The following is a 26,167-nucleotide window of genomic DNA, read 5'->3' as shown; positions in this document are numbered from 1 at the left end:
GCATCATGCACCCAGTGCCCTGATCCAGCACTATCACAACCCCACACGGATTCTCTGAGCAGCCCTGTGCGCAGGCGCGCAACCCATCGCACAGCGCACTACGCCCACAGCCCCACACCGGGCACAATTATGCCTGCCGAGTGGGGGGCCATAGGCCAATGCACACACACGCAGGGCTGCAGGGGCCCACAGGGCCAAATGGGTACTCACTGTTGCAGTCCCACACACTGTCACAATAGTTCCAGACAGCGGCAGAGCTCCTCTGTACTTCACCCTGTTGCCTCGTGGAGTCGATGCAGGCGATCAGCGTCAGAGCAGCAGGCCGGTCCACTATGCCTCCACAGCCTTAGTAGCAGAGAATGGGGTGCAGCTAGCTGGATTAGTTTAGCACGTTGTCTGGGTCCCTCCAAAGCAAGCAGTTATAATGCCACGTTTAAGGATGTGCCCACCAGGTTCATATCTGCAGCTGTGGGAGCGGCGCTCACTGAAGTAAGCTTGCCGCAGTTGCTTGAGGCAGGTCGCCGTGCAGATCGGGAAGCTGGGCAGGCCGCAGCTCGAACTCCCCTGTTAGGTCCCGGTTCTGTAGCAGAAAGTCACAGCGGATTCGGGCCGCAGTCAGGCAGTCCCGGGTCGTCTCCTCACCTTCACACCGCACTCCCGGCCAGCAGTCCCAGATACAGTTCCGCGGCTTCACGGATACCTCGTTGGCTCATGGTTGAGTGCCTCAGCTGGGGTATGATCCTCAAGTGCGGCTCAGGGAAGGAGCAGCAGCGATGGCCCAAAACCACTGCAGGGTCAGCCGGAAGGCAGAGCCGGGGTTCGACCACGCCCGTCCCGGGGAAGTCCGACACCAATCGCAGCTTGCGCTATGGGCTGCTCTGGAGCTCCGGAGTAGGCTTACGTTGAGCAGCACAATGTCGGCAATGCAGCTCTGGTTATTCTGGGTTACGATGGCTTCGCAGAATGCAGGATAATGCAGGATATAAAGCCCAGCCGGCAGAGCCCGCTTAACAAGTGACCATTTCGCTGCTCGGCTAAGCCACTCCTCCCTGCTAATTCATTCTTTACTATTTTGAGGGTAGGAAAAATTTGCCAAGGTGTATGTTGGACTTGGATTACTTCTAATTTACATTCGCTCAACTGGTATTCATCCCCATTTTGAGAAACTCTAAGACCTGGCTTTTAACTTTTTAGCTTGTATAATTACTGTATCCTGAGTTTTTCTTGTCAGCACCAGGTTGCCTAGTTGGATATTATGCATTTTATAAAACTTATAATAAAATGAATTGGTGAATACCAAAGCTTGTTTTAAGTGAGAATTGTGATAAATTCAGTTCTGACCTGCTTTTTCCTTTTCATACAAGCTGTTTTGGGTCTATGCCGTGTGTCTCACTAGTGGAGTCTCATTCATTGTAAGCTCAAGTAATGATTTGAGTGTTACCTGGCATGGCCTGCCTTGGAAAATAATGTCTGCTGCCCTAAGAGGCACTGTGCTAACTACATGTGGTCACCTGTCACCCGCGCGAGCTGAGCAAGTGGCACTGCTGTCTAACTCAGCTCATTATGTGTGCAAAGGTAGCCTGTCACAGATAGGACTTTTAGTGCATTAGCTAAGGCTTTATAATTTAACTGGACTTCCCAAAAGGAATATCATAATTTCTCTTTGTCTGTAGTTTGAGTCTGTAGTGCTTTACTGTGAGTCTGTAGTGCTTCACTGTAAGTTTATAAGGCTTTCTCACATTCACGGTTTGACTGGCATCTGGGGCAATCAGACATTGCCTGACAAGCCAGTCTGAACGTTCAGTGTGTGGTGCATTACTGTGGCTGGTTTTGGGTCTGTTTTATGGTCTGCAGTTACTTTTGATTTCCCTGATGTTATAACAAACATTGCGTACTGCAAGCTCGGATCCAAACTGTCCCAATTTTAAATCACCGGCTATCTTTTGGGATTCCTAATTTACTTATGAGGGCCACTTTTATTTTGGTGCCTAGGCCTTTTTTCTGTCTCAGTCTGCCCCTACCTGTATTCACAGTTTAGGTGAAAGCTGCACCAAAATACCAACTTCTTATTGGTTAAACCTAGAGAAATTGTAACTTCAGATAATGAAGTTACTGAGTGTAAATATAATATTGATTTTTCTATAGACCGCGAGCAAACAGAGACCTTACCTGTAGTGCGAGCCCGGGAGCCGTGAGGGGAACGGCCGGGTGCTCCTTGACGAACTACATTACTCAGCAGCCCCGAGGAACCAACGCGCACCCGTGACGCATAAGCCTGCGCCAGGAGGCGCTAGAAATTGCCTGATAGTTCGCGGCTGTGCGGGACCGCGAGCAAACAGAGACCTTACCTGTAGTGCGAGCCCGGGAGCCGTGAGGGGAACGGCCGGGTGCTCCTTGACGAACTACATTACCCAGCAGCCCCGGGGAACCAACGCGCACCCGTGACGCATAAGCCTGCGCCAGGAGGCGCTAGAAATTGCCTGATAGTACACCGCCGCGCGGGACGCGAGCGGGCGGCGCCCGGGCCAAGGGCGGGCCGTCTGTGGCCGTCGGAGGCAGGGCTGGGCCCCCCTCTAACAATTGGCACCCCATCTGGAACCGAAATACGCCTATATCAAGGGAAGGTACAGTACATAAATAGACCTGTGTACACCTCGAACTACGAGGGAATAGAGACATAGCTTACCATCCATGGTTCTCTTCCATCATTTGGAACTTGTTATTTTTACTCAGACATTTTCTTTGCTGCTCCCATTGCTGCTACTTTTTGGACTATTTTTGTATGTTTGATTTAGTGGGATTTTAAACATTTTAAACATTTGTGTGATATCATTGTATCATAGTACTGTATCTCTCTCTAGCACGTGTCACTTTATTTTAGGTCTATTTAGTCTGCATTTGCACTTCACAATTAATAGGTTGCCTAATGTTTAATACCCCAAGTTCACGCCCAATGAGTACAAAGTGGTAGACTATTCTATTTGTATTGTGTAATACGTGTCGTTTTAGACATTTGCACAGTTTTCCCCGTAGTAAGATTATGGCAAAGAGGAAAACTGTGAAGCCCCCTATTGATCGATCATGTACCACGATCAATTCGTTTTTGGTTAAAGCAGTTACCGTCCTTTCAGAAGAAATTAATCACACCGAGAGATGTCTTTCTATGGGTTCAAGCTTTATGGGGGCTGACCAGGGAAATGAGGCCGGTGCTTTCCCCGGCCCCCCTTGTGAAATTGAGATCAATATATCGACTAATAACTCATTGGTTATTGGGGAGTTGGTCCCGGACAACATTGGTACGGGAGGAAATAGTGGGGATTGTACTCGAATATCACTGACCCCTAATTTGATTCCCCCTGAGAGTCCCCTGCCATTGAAAAAAACTAGGGGATGTAGAAAGAACATTTTAGAACGGGGGAACTCCAATCCTAACCCCAAGCCAAAAAAGGCAATTAAGAGTACTCGTGTTGCGAAACCAGGTTTGCCAGTCGATCAGCCGAATAGAACAGATCCTATATCCCAACATTTAACATTGGCTACTATATCTGATAAAATGATAGAGCTACTAAGGCCATTATATGATAAATTAGATACTCTGGCCAGAGCAATCCATAAAATTATTGGAGCGCTGGATAAAGTTAACGATAAACTTATAAAGGAGTCAAGTAGAAACCAACAGAAAGATGTTACTATAGGCCCAACTAATTTGATTACTGTTCAGGATAGGGAACCTATTGATAATTCGAAGGAGCGGACTATTGCCTCATAAGTGAAGAATAGGGGAAATGAAAGAATTTTAGCATCAGGTAATTCAGTTAATAACTATGGATTTAAACCACCTCAGAAGGAAAGAACAATGACTAAGCCGGATAAACTTATTACACCCAATTCTGCTAAACCAGATGGTTTAAGAGTGTCAGCCCATGAGGACAGGAAGATGACCTCGGTTATAAACCTGCCTCCTGAATGCAGTGCATATGTCGCAATTCTGGCCAACGTACCTAAACTCGAATTTGGTCAGGTAGAAGATAACGAGTCTCTCATAAATAAAGTAGTGTTCTGGTTAGCTAATAATTGTAATTACCCAATGGAAGGGATAAACCAGATCCTGACAACACGTAGAGTAGGTTGGATCGGACCTTTAAAAAAATGTTTTGCTGGTGATTGCATAATTATAAATTTTAGGTCCCCGAGGTGGGCGTTTAATACACTCAAAAACGCGCCATTACCCTCATCTCGGGAATTTAACACTACTCTTCTCCCCTTAGGGTACTTTTATAGACATTTAATGGGAACACTCGAAAACGGAAATGCAGGTCGACCTAGAAATGGACCCCCTTCAATCCCTTTTTTGTACCCCCCGTATCCAGTAACGAATAAATATCAGGTGTTAGGTAATTTGGACAGCAATGACTGACGTGAGGGACCGTTATGGATTAGCCAGGTAATAAGGGAAAGACATGTATCCAAAAGTCCCAAAACAGGGAATTTAAATGTTAAGAATACAACTAGAAAGGCCGATCTATGCATGTTGGAGCAGGGTGAGATTTTAACTAAAAATGCAATATGTCCATCCATTGCCTCTAGTGAACTAGAATGTATCTTACCAGAAGTAATTATCACTAGAAAAGAGGTGGGACACGGAGAACCTCTTCAGCAATTTGATGTAACGAATACGGTCATAGGGTATCAGGTTACCACTTGGAATATTGCTGGTTTTAATAGCAAAAAAGGTACTCCATCATGGTTAGATCTCATATCGGCTCAACACGATATTATTTGTCTACAGGAGACGTGGTGTACTGATCCAATTTATGTAGAGGGCTTCACCGCCCATTGGCTTCCGGCTCAGGCTTTGCCCTCCGGTAGAGCCAAGGGTGGTCTTTTGATTCTGATCTCCATCAGTTTAAATAAATGTAAAATTAAAAGTTGTACTAATGTGGGTATTTATGCTCAGACTATGTGGCTGGTTTCCCCTGTAGGTAAAGATGTCATTTTGATTAATTTTTACAACAATGTGTTTATCTCCTCACGTGGCCTAATTATTAACGATTTGGAAAGAGAACCTGAGAAGCTGACCAGTACTATTAGGAAGTCAATTGTTATCCTTTGGGTGGGTGATTTTAATGTTCAAATATGTCCATTATCTTTAACCAAAGTTTGTGGCCCTAGGAGGGGGGAATGTGATGATGACTGCCATATGCATTTTCCCCACTGCGAATATGGTACGGCCCTAAATGGTGCTATGGCTAAATGGGACTTAGAACTGTTACATTGCACTACTGACAAACACAATATGAAATGCCCCACATTCACAGGTAGAAATGCAATGTCTAATATTGATCACATCATCATTTCCTGTAATAGTGCACATTTATTTTCCCCACCCTGGATAATGGATTAACCTACTAGTGATCATAAGAGCATTTCTGTGTATTTACTATGTTGGGGACCAAAACATATTTTCAGCGCACCCCAAAGCTCATGCATTGTCCCCACTAGACCAAATGGTGTCCGGATAAAATGGGCTGGTGTGGACCCATCTAAAATCTTGCACGATGCTGTTACCCAATGTCAGAATGAAATTGAAGTTTGTCTAGGGGATGAGGTCGATTCTGCATTGATGCTAGAGAATTTCACCAAGATAAATAACATTGTGGAGAATCTTTTGATGAAACCAGTCTGCAAAAATAAAAAACCTAAGGCGGGCTGGTTCGATACCAGATGCACGACGGCCCTGAGTAATCTCAAACAAGCTTTGAGATGTAACCCCAGAAATTCGGACATAATCAAAGCCTTGCGTGCAGAATATGCTAGAGCCCTAAAAATGAGAAAAACGGAACTCCAAGAAATAGCCTGGAAAGATTTAAGCCTGGCAGCCGACACAAAAAATAGCAAATTGTTCTGGGATACTGTAAATAGCACCTTCTTGAAGGATGACCATATTCCCGAAATTAACTCCTATATCAACTGTAACTCTTGGGTAACTCATTTTTCTAATATTTTTAACCCTATTAATACAGTTGTATTACCCATCCAATCCAACCAGTACTCCGATGGATAGCCAATTATTCCCTTATCAATTAGCATAGAAGAAGTTACCGATGGTATAATTAGCAGTAAGGGGGGTAAGGCACCAGGACCCGATGGGGTTCCCATAGATTTTTATAAGAATGAAATTGCTCTATGGTCCCCTTTTATAACAAGAGTTTTTAATGCTGCCCAATTCCCTTTGTCATGGGGTCAATCCATCATAGTACCCATACATAAGAAAGGAGTTAAAACCGATGTTTGTAATTACCGCCGAATATCTCTACTTGACTCGTCTATTAAGATCATGAGTAGGGTCATTATCGAGATTAGAAGCTTGGGTCCAAGAGAAGGTAGTTCTTACTCCATTACAATATGGATTTAGAAAGGGAGTTGGCACACTAGAGCAGTGTGTCAATTTGGACCTCTTGATTGGAAAGTATACCCTAGCTAGGGAAGGAAATGTATAATTTATGTTTTGCTGACCTGAGCAGCGCCTTTGATTTGGTAGACCATTCAATTTTATGGCCATTATTGCTAGATATGGGTGCCCCTAAGGAGATAATCTATTTCCTAGCAAGATTATATGGAAATCTGTCCAGCAAGGTGCGGTATGGACTTTTAGGCGAATATACTCCCTCTTTTAAAGTTAAAAGAGGCATCCGACAGGGCTGCGTTCTGGCTCCATTGTTTTTTTCTTTGTTTATTAACGAAGCAGATGCAGCCCTGAAATTGTTCGAGTCGAATGCCCCAAGGGTTGATGGTATGCCCGTCCCAATTCTTTTACATGCGGACGACGCGGTTTTACTCTCCCGTACTCCCATTGGTTTACAACGTCTTATGGATAATTTTACTGCTTTTATTGCTAAAAGGAAACTTTTAATTAACAAATTGAAAACTTTTGTAATGGCTTGTGGCAGGAACCCTATAACATCCAGCACTTATCACATCGAAGGCTCCAAGGTTCAGACAGTTAAAACATTCAGTTATTTAGGCATCACGTTTGCAGGAAATAGGTCATGGGTCCAGGAACAGGATAACGCCTGTTCTAAGATGTTGAGAAACATTAATGGTATTTTTAGATTTGCTGCCAAACTAGGCAATCGATGCATCAGAGACATGTTGACAATTTACGAGATACGATGTGTCACTGCAGCACTTTACGGGGCAGGTGTTTGGGGCCACTGCCAAGGTAATAAATTACAACAAATTGAAAATTAATTTTTAAAACGCCTACTGTGTGCCCCTTTATCTGCCTCTACTGAATTGATCCATAGGGAGGTGGGCATTAAATATATTTCAGACTTGGCTCCAATACGCCCTCTCCTATTATGGAAATCTATATGGTCAAAAAAGAAGACACTGTTTACGCAATCTGTAATACGGGACTGCCTTAATTTGGAAAACTGTTTAAAAATACCCTGGCTTAATTATAATATCCATTGGTTTAAGTTTTTATTCAACTGTGATATCCGGTTGGATCCAGAGTGTTCAGTTTCTGTTGCTAGAACTGAGATAAAAACAGTTATGCTGGCTAACAAAATAGAGGCTAGATCCCATGCTATCAAGACTCAACCAACTCTCGTTTTTTATCTGCAATGGATCTCAAACAGGGTTTTCAAAGTTACTTGTCAGTCGTGACCAGAGCATCACATCGTTTCGTGTTGACACGTTTAAGACTGGGTACTATACATCATCTTGTCAACTTCCCAGTCACACAACAGAGTTCTACCCACCCATGCCCATGTGATGGAGTCTCCCACCAAAGCTGTTGCCACATGTTACTTTTTTGTACTTTTTATACTCATCTTAGAAAATGTTATCTAAAACCTTTCTTTTTATAATATAACACCAGATCTATTAAAAATGCCATGGAGTTGCTTTTTAGACTGGATGATCCACAATTGTGTTTTTATTTAGCCACATTTCTTATGAAAGCTATTAGTACTAGGAAATCTTTGACCATTGATAATTGACTGTATGTTTCTTTTCGGTATATTATGCATTTGCACTTTGAATCAGGACTGTTCATGTCCAAGTAAAATGTTAGGGGCTCTTTGTGACTTATGCATATGCACTTTTGTACTTGATTCGTCATGTTTATGCACTTTGATACTTTTATATTTTCAATCCCACTGTTTTTACATTCCATTTTGTTTTTAATTAGACTGTTTTATGAATGTATAGCTTATATGGTTGATTTACTTGACCGAATAAAAGCTTTTCAAATTGAATTGAATTGAGTGTTTCAGTATTTTTCAGAGCCAGCTCCTAATAATATTTGGGGTTAAGTTAATTATTCTACTGGACAGCAGGTGGATAAAAGTCTAACCCTCATACAACGGGCCCATTTAGAAGAGAATATGTCTTCTTCTCGGAAGGGAAGAAGGTGGGGCAAACTCTGAAAGGGTGAATTAACCCACACTTACTCACATGTCTGGACATCTTCTGCCCCAGAGAAAAAAAGGGAGGCTTCCAGACCTCTCCCACCTTAACAGGAGGGTCCGTCCTTTGAAGCTTCGAAGGGAAAAGACCAACTTGCTGTGTCAGGTGGGGTGGAGGTACAAGCCAAGCAGGCTACTGAGTTAGAAAGTAGTATTAAGAGCGTGTCTTGTAAGTTTTAATCTGGAGCTTCTTGAAGATTACAAAGCACATTCTGCCAACCAGAAGTCTGTCTCTGATAAGAAGCTGAGACAGGAAATTGACGGTTGAGTAAACTAACACATTAGACATTGGAGCCTTTCTGAAGATTACGGAGTGCTTCCTGTCAATTGGATAGCTGTCTCTGGCAGGTGACTAGAGTAGGAAATTGAGGCCTTTGATTAAATGTTATGGCAACTGAACAAATAAAGAATAACCAAGCAATCAGGCAACCTTGAGATCAGCAGGAAACAGAGGCTTTTAACTAATCAGCAGCACATGTTTGTTCAAACACACATTCCAAGCATTTGTATTCAGAAGAATACATATTGAAACAGTAAACTCAAACAAAAGTGCATATCATGCCTCAATGAAGTGCACAGCAGAGTACATGTCACCTGCCCAACATAAAAACAATGAAAAGTTACAAAGATTTAGAGGTCAGAAGGTCTAAAGCTAACACTATTGGGGACTGAAGTGTGCCCCCAAGAATGAACAAAATAAAGAAAACCACATCCATTTTAACACATGGGAGTCCAAGATATCTCCTTTTAATTACACCACTGGTAGGTGGATTGTCCAGAGGACCAGGAAACATCTTTTACATATTTAGTAAAGATTAGATTTTCCCCTGAGGAGGGACAGAGCCCCTAGGGAGCAGCCCAGTATTCCTGCACCAATGGGTGGGAGCATGGACAAACAGAAGACTACATCTCCACCACTGAATGAGAAGTGTGATGGGCTGGTGGAGTAAAGCGTGGGTTTGTGCTCTGGTGGAGCCTTTTCCTAAAAAGCACTCAGGTGCCCAAACAGGAGGCAGAGGGCACCTGCACCAAAAAGGTTCTGAGCACCTATTAAAGAAAAAAAGCAACAAACAAAAGTTTACATCCACAGTGTTCAAAATTGCACCCATACACCCCTGTAGTCTAGGAAAAATTGTAATATTGGTCAAAGTTGTACCTAAATAGTACAGGGCACCACTACAGCATTCATGCCACTCCAGGGGCTGACAAGAGATTGGTAGGCCACACAGGAGCATTAACTTAAAGTAAGTAAGCATTGAAACTTTATTGACATGCACATAGTTGACAGTACATCATTACATTGAATGTCGACTTATCTGTTTTAAATTAGGCTGGGAAAATCACCATCTTTGTGTACCTGGGATGGTGCTGTTGTTTTCATTATGGAGGCTCGGGGTCCAGTCTTCAGCTGGCCTGGCAACCTTGCCCCTTCCAGAGGTGTGGTTCAACTGCCTCCATCAGATCCCCCATTCGCCATGTGGTAGAGGCTGACTCTGAATGTCAGCTATAGTCACTACACTGATACTTTCAAGCTCCACAGATGGGCCAGGAAGACAGCTCCCAAGTCATATACACAGTGACAGATGGCTCTAGCGAAGAAGATCACTAATGAGCATACTAATAAGACAACAACAAATATGCAGCCATTACATTAATGCCAGAGGACACATGTCAGATTGACCTGTTTCAGATAGCATCCCGCTTCTAATCTGAGATAAAGCAAGCTACTTTTTCATCTGTTAAAATTGTTGATAGCTGCAAACAATTTGAGATGAAAGTCTTAGGTGAAATCTATTATTAACATCCGCTCCAGCATGTGACTCTCAGGAAAAGCATAATGTGCCTCTTACTAAGCTTAAAGAGTCCCTGTATCCTCTCACCCTGGTGTGAACAATAACAGTGTTTTGAGATATGAGCCTCATTCCAAACATAATTTCATCAATAATGTAAAAACCCATTAAAAAACCCAGGTACAACTGCTTTAGCAATAAAGATAAAAAAAATGCTGGTAAAGAAAGCATGACTAATGCAGAGGCCTCTGCTATGTTTATTTCTCTGCCTTATTATTTTGATATCGAGTCTGAGAGAGATGCAGCTTCTGTATCTGACTCTGATGTTAGATGGAGGGCTTTGACAGAAAGAACAAATGAAAATAGGTCTAGTCACCAGTCACATCACATAGATGAAACAACTAAATTAGTGGCTATATCAGAGAATCACCCAAGCAAAATATATGAGGATCATGTTCATTAGGATCTTTTTAGGAATTAATTTATTGGCATTACTATTTTCAAGCCATCAAAATCAATTCAATACTCAGCTGGCAAGTCAGCCGTATCACTGCAACGGTCTCACACGATCAATAGCATTTTCTTCTTTGACCTCTATGAATAATTTGCTCTTTCTACACAAGGAGCAAAATAAAAAGAATTGTGACAAACTTAAGACATCTCATCACTAGATTCAGACTGTCATGCACAAAATATCTATACAAGTTCAAACTTGGGGTAACAGAATATGTGATGTTGAATTGTGTACCTCAAATTGAGAAGATTGGACACACAGCTTAAATCATCTGATACATGAGAAGGAAAAAAAGGCAACAGACCTTTCTTGGAAGGTCAAAGACCTTGAAAATTGAATACAGTGACAGAATGTATGGGTCTTGGGAATTCCGGAAGGCACAGAAGGAGATAACCCCCTGGGATACATAGTCCAATTAGTTCAACAAGCACATCCTAATCCGTTTGACTGGGATAATTGACACATTCAATGGTTTTCATTTGCCAGACCAAATAAGCGCAAAGATGATGTCCACCTTTGACCGTATTTTGTAATGTTTTAAATTGACAATTTTTTCTTCTGACAGCTTCTGTATCAAACTGCATACCCTAGCACTCCTGGTAAAATCGGAGAGTAATCGTCTTTGTAAAATCTGATTTTTACCAGGCCGCAGTTGCATGGTGCTGTCAACTTCAATGAATGATCACTGCCTTCCAGAAATTGAGGGTACAGTATTTACTTACAGAACTTGTAATAGTGAAAATCTTTTATAAGAATCACACATATTTGTGCACTTCTAAATTTCACACTAAGAATGTGCTGTCTTGGTGGTCTCAGAGTGCATTATCTGAGAATGGTTCATTCTCATACAAGTCTAACACATGAATTAATATGTTAATATGTTAGTCTTGTAAATTTAGGGCACCCCGGGCAGGGGGCATCGATGTTGGCTACAGTGATGTCTATAAAACATTTCATTTTTTCTTTCTTTAACCCACAATTAAATATTTTAAGGTCTTAAGCACTTAATGAAGTTTCACCATTTTTAACTAGTTAGTTACTTCTCTAATATTATGGGGCAGGATAGGAAGGGCGTGGGACTAACTGAGTCTTTGGGCCCAGACATCCTCAAAGGGGGAGATTTCAGCATAATTGGGTGGGGGCTGGTAGGGGCTGGGGTGGCTAAAGATGTCTTGGGATGAATGGTGAGCAGAGGAGGGGATGGGGCATACAGAGGAGGGAAAATGGACACAGTTTTCTTGTAGTAGTTAGAAAAGGGGAACAAGCCCATTATGTTATGTCTCGCTTTGGCAAATTAATTAATCATTTCAGAAAAGAAATAGGTATTGTATCCTCAAATATTAATTGCCTCCGTGCTCCAATAAAATTGAGGCAGGTTAGAGCTGAGCTACAGTATAATGGGTCAGAGATGGTTTCTATACAATAATTTCACGTAGCTAAAATGGAGTCCACTGCCTTCCACAAGCTAGCTATCAACTTTTGAGTGTGTCTTCATATAAAAAACATATGAGAGGGGGGTGGCCATACATTCATTTTATAGTGTTGTGTCACACTCCACCTGTGATGTTTGTGCTACCTGGCTATATCCTCAGTCCCCCAGACCCAGTCCACCCCCTTCCTCCTGTTATCTTGACCTCCCAACTCCCCATGCTCCTGCTCCTGATGTACGGCGCTCCATACTGTCATTGCCCTTTCAATTTTGGCCTCTTTCCTATAGCCCCTGGAAACCCTGCCAGCCCACATGGCCTTGGGGAGTGATTACCATCAAGGGTGCAGTCTTGTATAAAAGCTGCGCCCTTGCATGTGCCAACTGCTTGGCTTTCAGACTTCCCAAGAAGAGAGTTTCTTTGTCTCAATGTCCTGTTGGCTGTTTCAAGGCTTGACACCAATTACCTGATCCTGCAGAACGGACTCAGTTGTGGCATCTACCTTCCGTGCTGACATGCGGAGTTGACTTTTTCTGCTCAGGCGATCACGCGCAAGAAAATAAGGCATTACTTACTACTTGCATGATAAGATGAATTAACACACATTTGAGCTAGCCAGGAAAAAAAGTGCTGCAATTGAATAAATACTTGTTTGACAATAGTATGCTAAGTTATTTTTTTGGTATTTAGGTTAGAGCAGCAGCCAAAGACATTCACAGAGAAAAAGCTACAGCAATTAAGCCAGAGAAGAACTACGAGGACCCTGCAGGCAATGCCCCCCTCTGGACTGTAAGGGCAGTCAACACACAGTGAAGCAACCATAAAAGAGTTAACTGATTAAAAGGAACACAACTTGTGTTGTATTGGTTAACTAACCCTGAGGCTAATGCCCTCCGTATGCCTTTAGGGAATAACAAAATATGGTAATTTGGAGAGGGATACATTATTATCAGCCACGTCACTTAATGAGCACAACACTCCATCCCTCATAGAGAGAAAGGGCAAAACCAGGGAGATAGGGTGGAACCTGGTCGGATTGGGGTAATAGTTAGGGAATATAACATTTCCTCTACTTTCTCTTAACAAAAGGGATTCTCAGCTCCACTAATGGTGTGACCTTGGAGATCAACGACCAAGTAAGTCAGACAACACCCACCTAATTTGTAAAAAAAAGTTGGACAACTCTTTTCTTTTTCTCTTTCCCAACCCCCTTTCACTTGGGGCCTGCTCCCTCTACACAGTTGTTGGTTCAGTGTGCATGGTGTCAGCTTTATGGGAGAATTGTGGTCTTGGCTTTGCCCCTGCAGACTCCTAGAACAATTAAGGTTAGTGTTTTACTGGTCCTGGCACACACATTCTGCCAATACTTTACATTCTACTTAGATCGGAATGACCAGTGGTTAATACCTAGAATTTTTTTAAATGTATGTTCTTTATATGGTCAAACCATTATCATTTTTCCCAAAATCTTTGTTAGTTTAAATTATGATAATTGTGCTAAATAGAAATTGGCCAGTTGGAGCCATGCACTGACTAATGATAAGGACAGTTCCACATTTCCTTTGTTGACAAATGGTGAGCTTAAATGTTAGGCTACTACTAATTGTTAGAAATAGTAAACAACACAAAATTAAGATATGCACAACATTTACACATGGGAAGAGAGATTTACACATGCATAAGTAGCAAAGAATAAAATGCAACGCGACTAAAACCAGCTTTAAACTGGAAAATGCTTTTGCGCATGTCCGAACTAGGATTGCGTAGACAGTAACGTGACTAACTCGTTTTGAGAAGGAAAACTCTCATGCATGTGCAAGAACTATTAACATGAAGTCTTAAGGCACCACATGCCCGGCATATGCTGACCTGAAATTAAAGAGAGCTATTGCTGCTAATTTTTTTGTTTAAAGAAAGAGATAATAACATGGGATAGAGTAGAAGTGGGTGGTGAACAGTGAGAATCATGTATTTGAGAAATTAACATTTTATTTTTGATTTCTTTATTAATAGTGTACGTTTGGGCCTATTGTTACGCATAATGAAAGAAAGATGGCGGTGAGATGGAGGCAAGCTATGCATGTGCAATGAAGTCTTGATGTGACCCGCTGACCGTGTGGCTGAACAGCTGCCAAGATTCAAGGACAAGAGTTGTGTGAAAATTATTCTCGACTGAGGAACTGCATTTAAAACTGTTATTTGATTTGCAACATTAGATATATGGGAATGAAGTAGAATTAAGTCAAGAATGAGCTGAGGGGAAAGGGTTTGTCAAACAAAAGAGAATTATCAAAAATAAATATGTCAGCATGAGGTCCGTATTCCATCTTTATTTTCAACTTTTGAGGGTGGGCAGAAATAAAGAGTATAATTAGAGTGACTTAAAAAAAAAGAACGGTAGCTGACATCGATGCAGAGAGAGAGAGAGAGAGGGAGAGAGAGAGATAAATTCAAGAGACGCAAGCACTGCTGCCGATAAGGAAAAGAGAGAACAGACTGGAAAGATTCACCACTGAATGCTATCCTGATTAGATTGAAGACTCCGGAAGAATATCGAGGACGGAGAGAGTGTAAGAGAGGGATGCGCCCTGGTGCGTCGGGTTTGTAGAGAAGTTTAGTAAGTATTGTCCTTTCCTGAGCCTATCCTTTAGTCTTTGTCTCCTGATTCTTAATTAGGGGACCTAATCCAGTCCTTTGGCCAGAGGGTTGGTTTTCCGTTATTACCATTGGGTAACTATTATTCTGTCTCAAATTTGCATATCCTTTTGCAAAAGTATGATTTATTGAATGGGTCTGTGGATTTGAATGTTTTTGCTAAACACATTTTCTCTCCCATGAAAGTTAATGGAGCTTGCACTGTGAATTTGTGCTAATGAGCATTCATTTATGACTGACAGTTAGATAAAAATCATTGAATCTCTTAAACAGAGTCTGTGGGTATTTCATTAAGATCTGTAAATTAGTTAGTTAAATTGTTAATATCACCATCAACTACTCAACTAATGGTCCATCGACTAGAGGAAAGAGCGTTGATCTGTGCAGATTAGTTAGGTATTGAAATAATTTCCTTAAATGATTTTGAGGTTACTGTGAATTAACTAATCAGAACTGAAGTGGAATTATAAAACTTGACCCCCAGCAAAAACAGCCAGGAAATTTGATTGTGTATGTGGGCCCATTTTAAATTTGTTTGACTGTGAAGTGTTCATCCCTGGCCTTTCGCTGGATCAATGTTTCTGGTAGCAAAGCAATGGTTATTATTGATGAGTTTGGTGATTATTGATTATTAACTATATGTTTAACACTAAGAGTTAGTGTCGTTTTCTATGTTGTCTGGAAGTACAGGTACAGAGATAACGGAGAATCCTGGGAACAGAATTTAGAAGAGTGTGTTAAGGAAATCACACTGCAGAAGGTTACTCGTCTGTTGTCATAACACTGACAGCTACGGAGGGCTGGCAGTGTTATATTAGGGACTATATGGTATAAGAGTAGAGTGTGAATGACAGCAAAGGGCCTACATATGAAACTTTGGCCTTACTCAAGAGAAGAGTACCCCTAGAGGAGTAATAAGTCCTCCCCGAGCTTAAGTGAAGGGTAAACAGTGGTTTTTACTTGTAGTGACAGGAAGTATTTTCTCTTTGAAGCGCGTGGAAAAACTATATTTGGTTTAGCGGAGCAGACAGAGTAGCGCTGTTTTTACGTGTTACTAACAGAAATTTATAAAGAAAAGTATTATCGTATTTCCTTGTGAAGGGAGGGTTAGTAGCAGGAGTCATACTGACATCACAGAGAGCCGCTTTGGCATTGGTCAGACAAGTGGGAGTGTTGTAAGCTCTGATTGATCAGTGGGCAAGTACCGTGCTGGTATTGGTTGTGGAAAAGGATACGTAGTGAAACCTAATTGGATTGTTGGAGTGAGTCGCGCTGGTATGGGAAAACTGTTGATAAACAGGATTTGTGAAAGAACGGAAGAGTTTGGGGATTTTACCAACTGAATTAGTTAGTTACAAGAACCGGAAGAATGCAGCTGGTTAATAAGATCAAGAACTTCTTCAGGAAGGACAAGCGTATAGTAACTAGGGAGGGAATTATTTTGCCACCTCCTAACATGCCTGCTTCCTTTATGATGATGGAAAGTGAATATCATATGTGTGTGTGGTTAGAAAATTGGGTGGAATATACAAAAGGTGACGGTGTTCTGGCTTTCCCAGAACATGGTACATTTAATGTGAAGATTCTTCAGAATTTGAGAAATAGGATGAATTAATTAGTACCAAATCCTAGGTTAACACAGTATGAGGCTTTGGAGGAATGGGAAGTTAAGGCATTTGAATGAGAGAAATACAGAGGAGGTAGAAGAAATAATAGAGAATTTTTACCCAGATACCCATTTGACACTCGAGGAGATCAAATGAAAAGATGAAGAAGGGCTGTAGTAATTGAGGGTTTATATCCAGTATTAATGGCTGAAGATCAAGAAGGGAGTAAATGTAAAAAAAATAAAAAACACATAGGTGTGACAGGATTAGGGGGTGATGATTCTGATGATGAGTTGTTAGAAGATATTTTGGTCAAAAGACCTCCGCCTTATCAAAGTGCTAGCGATACAACTCCAAGTGCCCCGATGATGGGAACACCATTGGTTCCACAAGTTTTGTGTGATCCAACAGTCATCCGAGCATCACAAGAAAAGGAAAGGGATGCATGAAATAAAACAAAAGAAGAGATAATTCAGAAAATAAATCAGCTAGGTCTGAATGCTGAAGCATTGACAGTGGCAGTAACTATTGGTCCTGTTATTCCATTGTATGGTGACAGACAAGGTACACCAAAGTCACAAAATGTGGCAGTCTCGCAGAATGATATTGGAAAAAAAGACAGAGTAATGTCAGAAGATAAAACCAGTAAAAGTGATTCGAACGTCTCATTATTAGATCTCCTAAATCTTGAGACTGTGACTGACACCCCAAAATGAATTTCACCAATAGATACAAGGAGGAAAGTAACAACCGTTACTTCAGTGGCAGGAAATACTACTGGATTTTCACCAGACGATCCATAAGAATGGACTAAAGAGTTAGAAAGGAAGAAACCTCAACCAAAAACTATAGATGTTTGAAAGTTGAGAGTGGATTTGGAAGAAATGATCATTGGTACGATAAGTCCAGACAGATTAGGTTCATATGGAGATGAAGAATTGTTATTTTTGTGTAAAAGTATAACATGGAGAACAAAGAATCTTCATGAAAAGATAGTGGAAGCAGATTTCGAATTTGGAAAAGATGTGGAAAAATAAAAAATACTACAAAAACCATATAGATCAGAATTTACTGAGAAGGATTTAGAAAGTTTAAATGCTTCAGGAAGGAGATTGCAAATAAAAGAAAGAATGCACATTTTATCAAAATCGGGAGACGTAGATTGATGGAGAAGTAGATGGATAAAAAAGAGAGATGAGGCAGCTACAAAAGAAGCATCTACGTACCCGGTAAGAGAAGCAGAAAGGGTTTGAAAGGATGTGTACGATGAGAGAAGTTCCTGGTGGTGGATATGTTGATGTTCCATGGAGTAGACAGGATATTTTGTCCTTTACGGATGACTTCCCTAGATTGAGAGAAAAAACAATTGAATGGTACAAGCAGGTAGAGAGATTTGTAAAGGTTTCAAAGGTGTTGTTGAAAGATTTGAACAGACTGTTTGATGTAGTGGTATCAACTGATTTGTGGACATAATGTAAAATTACAGTTGATTGGCCAACTGAAGAGTATCCTTGAGACTCAAAGACAGGTGGGCCTTCAGAGGAAGTAATAAAGAAATATCACCAAGTGATCACTTTTCTGAAAGGGAATATTGCCCCTAAAGAAACCCCCTAAAGAAACAGATTGGGTTAAGGTAGGGTTAAGATAGACAGAACAACTCAAGAATCCAAGGAGTCAGTGCATGCATACTATAAAATGTTATTACAGGTGTTTAAGCAGTATATTGGATTCGAAAACATTGGTGATAAAGATATGGGACATTTTGTATATAGATTTGTGTATGGATTAAGATCAGAAATTAGTCAGATGTTTCAACAACATATGCAACAACATAAGCTTTGCTGGCAAAGTAAGCAGATTGATATTTGAAGTATGCAAAGTATTGTAGTGATGATGAATGTAATATGTAATATAACTTAAAAAGCGCAGTCTCCTGCCCTGGGGCGTCTTGGAGCTATCGAAAATCTGATTAGACTAAGAGGGTAATTTAGTTGGAATAGGCAGAAGTGCAGGGAAAAAGACTTCTATTCCTGATTGAATAGCCAGGTTTTTAAGGCTTTTCTAAAGGATGGGGCAATTTTTAATGCTAATGGGTGATTGGTCCAAAGTATAGCAGTGACCCTAAAAAAGCTTTTTTCACTCCAAGTAGCTTTTCTGAAAGGGGGGGGACAATCAGGTTCCTTGCATGGCCTGATCACAGCGTCCTTGCTGGAACATACCATTTTAGTAAATTTTTTTACTGGTCTGGCCCAAGTCCATGCAAGGATTTATAGGCCAAGCAGAGAGCCTTAAAGCTGCATCTTTGTTTCACTGGTAGCCAATGCAGTTTCCTAATTGACTCATGCTTCGGAATCTTACAAAGGAAGCAAGCTGCCGCCGCGTTTTGCAATACCTGAAGCCCCTTAACGAGTCCTACTGCAAGCATGAGGTGCATACTATTTGCAGTGATCAATCCTCGTTGGAATTAGTGCCATTGTTACTGTTTTTAGCAGTTCAGGGGGCAAAAATCTTTATATTTTTTTTATGAACCTTAGGGAGCAAAAGACCACTAAGGTTATTTTATTTACTTGGTCCCTAAACTTTAGTTCCTTGTCTACCACAAATCCTAAATTTCTGACTTTATTTGAGGGTTTGTGTAGAGAGTTCATCTCAGGAGGCCATAAGTCTGGTGTCCAGAGGGAAGGGTTCTTACCAAAAATGATGACCTCCTTTTTATTGGCATTCAGTTTGAGACAGTTACAATCCATCCAGAGGCTCACCTGACTCATACCAGTGCTGAAATTTGCCCCCAAGTTAGTTTCCGCGTTGGTCAATGATACCATGATTTGGGTATCATCAGTGTATAACCAGGGAGAAGCCCGCTTTTTTGATGATGGCAGCTAATGGGGTAACATAAAGATTGAATACATTTGGGCTTAGTGCTGAGCCCTGGGGAACTCCACAGGGCAAAAAAATTTTTGGGGAGGTAAACTGTCCCAACTTCACATTATTTTGTCTATTTGCCAAAAAAGATCGCAGGAGGTCGAAGGCAGTACCTTCTATCCCATGCCTACTCATATGGCCAGCCAAGATCTCATCTATGAGTGTATCAAAAGCTGCAGAAATATCTAAAAGGATCAATGCAGCCGTCCCCCCCCATCCAGTACTTCTTGTTTTTCTTCTGTGGCTATCACCAGAGCTGATTCTGTGCTGCGATGCTTTCTAAAACCGTGTTTGGTATCATCCAGCCAGAAATGTTCCTCTAAGTATTCCTATAGTTGTTGGTTCATTATTTTTTTCTACCAACTTGGCGGAGAAAGGGAGTCTGGATATTGGCCAATAATAAAGGGAGAATTGAGGCTTGTTTCCAGACAGAGGGAAAGTACCCATTTGCAAACATGTTCTCAAAGATTTGCCCACAATTTTGTGCAACTTGAGCAGGGATCATATGCATCATGTTGGGGGGGGACACAGGTCTTGTGGTGTGCCTGATTTGATGAGCCCAATAGATTTTATAAGTTGTTCTTCTGATGGAACCTTAAAACAGGAGAGACTGACTTTATCCAGCGGGCCAGTTGAAACATATTGCTCCTGATGATTACCTGCTCTATGTGTAGTGAATTTGTCAAAGATATTTGCTACTTTCACCTGAAAAATACCCGCCAGAGTATCACAAAAATCTCGATTAGTTCCTGCATTATTCAAACTAGCTGGTATTATTCGTTTTTTAATTACTGAGAAAAGAGTTTTGTTAGCATCAGATGCAGATTTTATGTGGATGGAAATGTATTCTGTTTTTGCTTCGATTATATTTTTTTGTGTATGGCAAGTTTAGTTTTATATATGGTGTTTTCAACCATGTCATATTTTTTTCTCAATTTCTGTTCTTGTCTCCGACATTCCTTTCTTGATTGTCTGAGTTTTTTGTTGTACCAGGGTTGAGATATTTTTTTACAAGTAGTCTTTTGAGTTTTTGGAGCAACCAGGTCGAGTGCAGAATTCAACCAAGATGTAAAATTCTCTACACTATCCTCCAGGTTTTCCCCTGGTTGCCAGGGGGGACGACTCCGATGGCCTCTTCCATGGTATCTGGCCGAATCTTGTGCCAGGCTCTACTTAAGATCAGTTGGGTAGTATTTCTGGTCATAATTGATTTTTTTGGTCAATATTTGCCAGTTAACTGCCCAATGGTATGACTAGGTCAAGGGGAGCGATGGGAGAAGTTTGATATTAGAATAGTTGAAAAAAATCCCATCCAGCATGTGTCCTTACGCGTTTGACCTTTGGTAACTAATGCTAGACCAAATGTATTCATGATGTCAATCAGTTTTTTTAAGTCAGGGTCTGATTCTATATCCAGATGGAAATTGAAATCTCCCAGTACCAGAAAATTTTTGTTAGTAACAGCAGATTCTATTAGCGTACTAAGCTTATCTGTGAACCCACATCTGGATCCTGGGGGACAATAAATTTACATTCCTTTGATAACCCGTGAATCTACAGGCTGCACGGCAAATGCTACAGCCTCAAAACCGGGCGAGGTGAGTGGTTCGAAACTTGTTTTATAGAGCTCGCGATAGAAAACTGCCAGACCTCCACCCCTTTTTTGTGCTTGTCTATCTAAACGATAGACTGCGTAGCCAGAGGGGAGTGGCAGCAACAATATCTGGGCCCGAACTAGCGTCGGCCTATGTCTCCGTAACAAAAACCACGTCTGACCTTTGTGTCTGAATTAAATCTGCAGATTCCAGTTGATGTTTAAACAGGGATCTGACATTAAGTAGCATGCAAGCTACAGTTGCTTTTTTTTTTTGCAGAGTTTTATATAGCGCAAACTTGACTCGAATCCAATCGGGTATCAGAGCGCTTTACATAGCACCAGTTACGTTACATGAGGACACACATTCATTTTTTGTTAGGCACGGGGAGATTAAGTGATTTGTCCAGAATCACAGGATGTTCAGCGTCATTACCGAGACTCGAACCCAGTTCCCCAGGTCCGAGGTCGAGCGCCCTAGCCCTCAGGCCAACTCCTGCTTGATTGTTACTGGGTTCATTTGTGTGTTGCCGCGCAGTTTTTCTGGTAGCGGTTAGATTAATAGCCACATGGAGACTATGGCCTTGTGTCTGATTAAAGTCAGGTGGCTGACATACAGTTGTAGTGGGAACCTTGTGCCTCAAATCTAATAATTCATCCCGCGAATATGTGATTGTGTCTAGGCTTTTTTGTTTGGCAGAGCCAGGGGGACTGGCACTGGGCACGGGCCAGGAGCGGACAGGTGCAGATGGGCTTGCCTTTGGTGTGCCTTCAGCGTGCCACTGGCGTGCCCCCTGCACGCGTCCGCTGCGCGTCGGCGCTATCAGCCGAATTTGTAGCTGGAGCTGACTTATTGGAGGGAGAAGTAGAACGTCTCTCCTCCAATATGGCGGAGTTATCGTGGCGCACCGGAAGTGAGTGTTCTGGTGAAAGAACCCACGTGTTAGGGACCTCCCTCCACTCAATCAGCAGTTAGCTGCTGCAGTGGACCGGGGAGGAAAGAACAGCGAATGCGTGCAGCAAAGGTAAGTGTTGCCAGATTAAAAAATGACCCCAAATCAATGTTACCCCTGATAAAATATAGGTATCAATAAACAGACACGGAGATTAAGGTTAAAAAGCACAGTACAGTTTAAAAGAAATAAAAAGCACAGTACAGTTTAAAAAAGAAATATACAGAGTGCAAAAATGCAGACTTAAGGGGGAGTAGAGCAGCAGTTCGTGCCAAAGACTACCTCAATTGTCCCAATCTGTGCACGTCGGTGCCATCAGCCGAATCTGTAGCTGGAGCTGACTTATTGGAGGGAGAACTAGAACGTTTCTCCTCCAATATGGCGGAGTTATCGTGGCGCACCGGAAGTGAGTGTTCCGGTGGAAGAGCCCTTGTGTTAGGGACCTCCCTCCACTTAATCATCAGTTAGCTGCTGCGGTGGACCTGGTAGAGGAGAACAGCGAATGCGTGCAACAAAGGTAAGTGTTGCCAGATTAAAAAATGACCCCAAATCAATGTTACCCCTGATTAAATATAGACACAGAGATTAAGGTGAAAAGGCACAGACAGTTTAAAAGAAATAAAAAGCACAGTACAGTTTAAAAACGAAATATACAGAAAGCAAAAATGCAGACTTAACGGGGAGTAGAGCAGCAGTTCATGCCAAAGACTTGCTCAATTGTCCTAATCTGTGATATCGATGCAAAACACAAAAAGTTAAAAGAGAAAATGATGTGGGCACAAGTGAAGTTGGCAGAACACCAAGAGGCAAATTCAGGTTCTCAAAATGATAAACAGATGAATGGGCAGAATCAGAATAGTCAAGTGTCTAATGGAAATAAAGGAAAAGTACGAATGAGTAGATAGAGGCGAAAAAGAAATATCCTTGTCATGGGTGCAGAAAGCTTGGACTTTGGAAGAATGAGTGTGGAAATATTAAACAGAATAATGGGGTAAATGAAATTTGAAAACCGCAGATGCAGACTGAGGTGGTTGAGAACCAACAACAGCAACAGGTAGTTACTCCTCAGTTGCAGGTGCCACAAGTTCCTATGCCTAACAATGTGAGTGCTCAGGTGAGAGATACAGTGTGAACACCGGATTTCGTGGAGAAAGTGGTAAGAATTAAGAATACACAGACGGTTCAGCAATATTGGATGCAAACTAATGAGAGTGATTCAGAGATGTCCCAATGATGGTGCCTGATGGTGCGTGCTTGGCGCCTCTTTGGCAGTAGATCAGTCAGGTCCATTTGTTGATGGAAAGGTTGAAGGAAATGAAGTCACTTTTCTAGTGGATACTGGCTCTACCCGTTCTACTGTGTGAGCAGCAGAAATTCCAAACCTACTCCTCTCGGGAGAAACTATCTAAGTCATGGGTACTCACAAACTTTTTCTCGGGGGGCAAATTTACAGTGTGGTTTGTGGCCGAGGGCCGCACCGGTGGGGGCGGGGGCAGTGGGGGAGGGGGCGGGGCTAGAGCAAAACTATGAGGTTGAACACAGGCCCCTGCAGCGGACGCCTTCGTCCACTGAGCCACCAGACCCGGCATTCACATATCTCTATCTATCTATCTATCTCTCTCGCTCTGTCTCCCTCCCTCCCTCTATCACTCTCTCTTTCTATCACTCTCCCTCTCTCTGTCTCCCTCTCTCTCTATCTCTCTCTCTCTCTCTCCCTCTGTCTCCCCCACTCTGTCTCCCTTTCTCTCTCCCTCCCTCCCTCTCTCTGTCTCCCTCCCCGTCTCCCTCCCTCTGTCTCTGTCTCCCTCTGTCTCACTCACTCTGTGTCTCCCTCCCTCTCTCTGTCTCTCTCCCTCTCTCTGTCTCCTTCCCGCTCTCTGTCTCAGTCCCTCCCTCCCTCTGTATGTCTCCCTCCCTCTTGTCTCCCTCCCTCTGTCTCCCTCCCTCTGTCTCCCTCCCTCTCTGTTTCCCTCCCTCCCTCTGTCTCCCTCCCTCTGTTTGTCTCCCTCTCTCTCTGTCTCCCTCCCTCTCTCTGTCTCCCCCTCTCCCTCTCTCTCCTTCCCTCTCCCTGTCTCCCTCCCTCTCTCTCTCCCTTTCTCTCTGTCTCCCTCCCTGTCTCCCTTCCTCTGTCTCCATCTCCCTCTGTCTCACTCACTCTGTGTCTCCCTCTCTCTCTGTCTCCCTCCCTCTCTCTCCCTCCCTCTCTCTCCCTCCCTCCCTCCCTCCCTACCTCCCTCCCTCCCTCCCTCCCTCTCTCTGTCTCCCTCTTGTCTCCCTCCCTCTTGTCTTCCTCCCTCTGCCTCCCTCCCTCTCTCTCTGTCTCCCTCCCTCTGTCTCCCACACTCTGTTTGTCTCACTCACTCTGTTTGTCCCCCTCTCTCCCTGTCTCCCTCTCTCTGTCTCCCTCCCTCTCCCTCTCTCTCCTTCCCTCTCCCTCTCTCCGTTTCTTTCCCTCCCTCCCTCTCTCTCTCTCTCTCTCTCTCTCTCTCTCTCTCTCTCTCTCTCTCTCTCTCTCCCTTTCTCTCTGTCTACCTCCCTCTCTCTCTGTCTCCCTCCCTCCCTGTCTCCCTCCCTCTGTCTCTGTCTCCCTCAGTCTCTGTCTCCCTCACTCCCTGTCTCCCTCACTCTGTCTCCCTCACTCTGTCTCCCTCACTCTGTCTCCCTCACTCTGTCTCCCTCACTCTGTGTCTCCCTCACTCTGTGTCTCCCTCACCCTCTCCCTCCCTCCCTCTCTCTCTGTCTCCGTCTCTCTCCCTCCCTCTGTCTCCCTCCCTCTGTCTCCCTCCCTCTCTCTCTGTCTCCCTCCCTCCCTCTGTCTCACTCACCCTGTCTCCCTCCCTCCCTCTCTCTCTGTCTCCCTCCCTCTCTCTCTGTCTCCCTCTCTCTGTCTCCCTCTCTCTCTGTCTCCCTCCCTCCGTCTCCCTCCCTCTGTCTCCCTCCCTCCATCTCCCTCCCTCTGTCTCCCTCTTTCTGTCTCCCTCTCTCCGTCTCCCTCCCTCTTTCTCTCCCTTTCTCTCGGTCTCCCTCCCTCTCTCTCTCTCTGTCTCCCTCCCTGTCTCCCTCCCTCTGTCTCCCTCCCTCTGTCTCTCTCACTCTGTGTCTCTCTCACTCTGTGTCTCCCTCACTCTGTGTCTCCCTCACTCTGTGTCTCCCTCACTCTGTGTCTCCCTCACTCTGTGTCTCCCTCACTCTGTCTCCCTCACTCTGTGTCTCCCTCACCCTCTCCCTCCCTCCCTCTCTCTCCGTCTCCCTCCCTCTCTCTCCGTCTCCCTCCCTCTGTCTCCGTCTCTCTCCCTCCCTCTGTCTCCCTCCCTCTGTCTCCCTTCCTCTTGTCTCCCTCCCTCTTGTCTCCTTCCCTCTTGTCTGTCTCGCTCTTGTCTGTTTCTGTCTCCCTCCCTCTGTCTCCCTCCCTCTGTCTAACTCACTCTGTTTGTCTCCCTCTCTCTCTGTCTCCCTCCCTCTCTCTCTGTCCCTCTCTCTCTCTGTCTCCCTCTCTCTCTGTCTCCCTCCCTCTCCCTCTCTCTGTCTCCCTCACTCTCCCCGTCTCCCTCCCTCTCTCTCTCTCTCTCAATCAGTGTGTATCCCTTTCTCTCTGTCTCCCTTTCTCTCTGTCTCCCTTTCTCCCTGTCTCCCTCTGTCTCCCTCACTCTGTTTGTCTCCCTCTCTCTGTGTCTCCCTCCCTCCCTCTGTTCTCCTTCTGTCTCCCTCCCTCCCTCTCCCTCTGTCTCCCTCCCTCTCCCTTCCTCTCCCTCTGTCTCCTTGTCTGTCTCCCTCTCTCCCTGTCTCTTACTCTCTGTCTCCCGCTCTCTGTCTTCCCCCTCTCCCTCTCCGTCCCTCTGTCGCACTCTGTCTTCCTTCCGCTGTAAACTCACCCGCTGCTCTCACTAGCTGCTGCTCCCCCTCACCTCACCCTGCTGTCCCTTTCACCTCACCCCGCGCTGAGACAGCTTCCCTGGAACACACACAGCCGCCGCACCCAAGTACTTCACAGGCCTTTTAAAGACCATTCACTTGTTAATGAGCCTTTGTTGAATTTCACCTCTTCTTAGCGCCCCTGCATCTCCACTCAAAAGCGCCCCTGCATCTCCACTCAATCAGAGTGGAGGTGCAGGGGCGCTAAGAAGAGGTGAAATACAACAAAGCCTTATTAACAAGTGAATGGTTTTTAAAAGAATCGCCCGGGCCCCATAGCTCCGCGCTGCTGCAACCGGCGATATAAAAAAACAGAGGT

Source organism: Triturus cristatus, chromosome 7 (genome assembly GCF_964204655.1).
Source record: "Triturus cristatus chromosome 7, aTriCri1.1, whole genome shotgun sequence".
NCBI lineage: Eukaryota > Metazoa > Chordata > Amphibia > Caudata > Salamandridae > Triturus > Triturus cristatus.
This window is presented reverse-complemented; position numbering follows the sequence as displayed.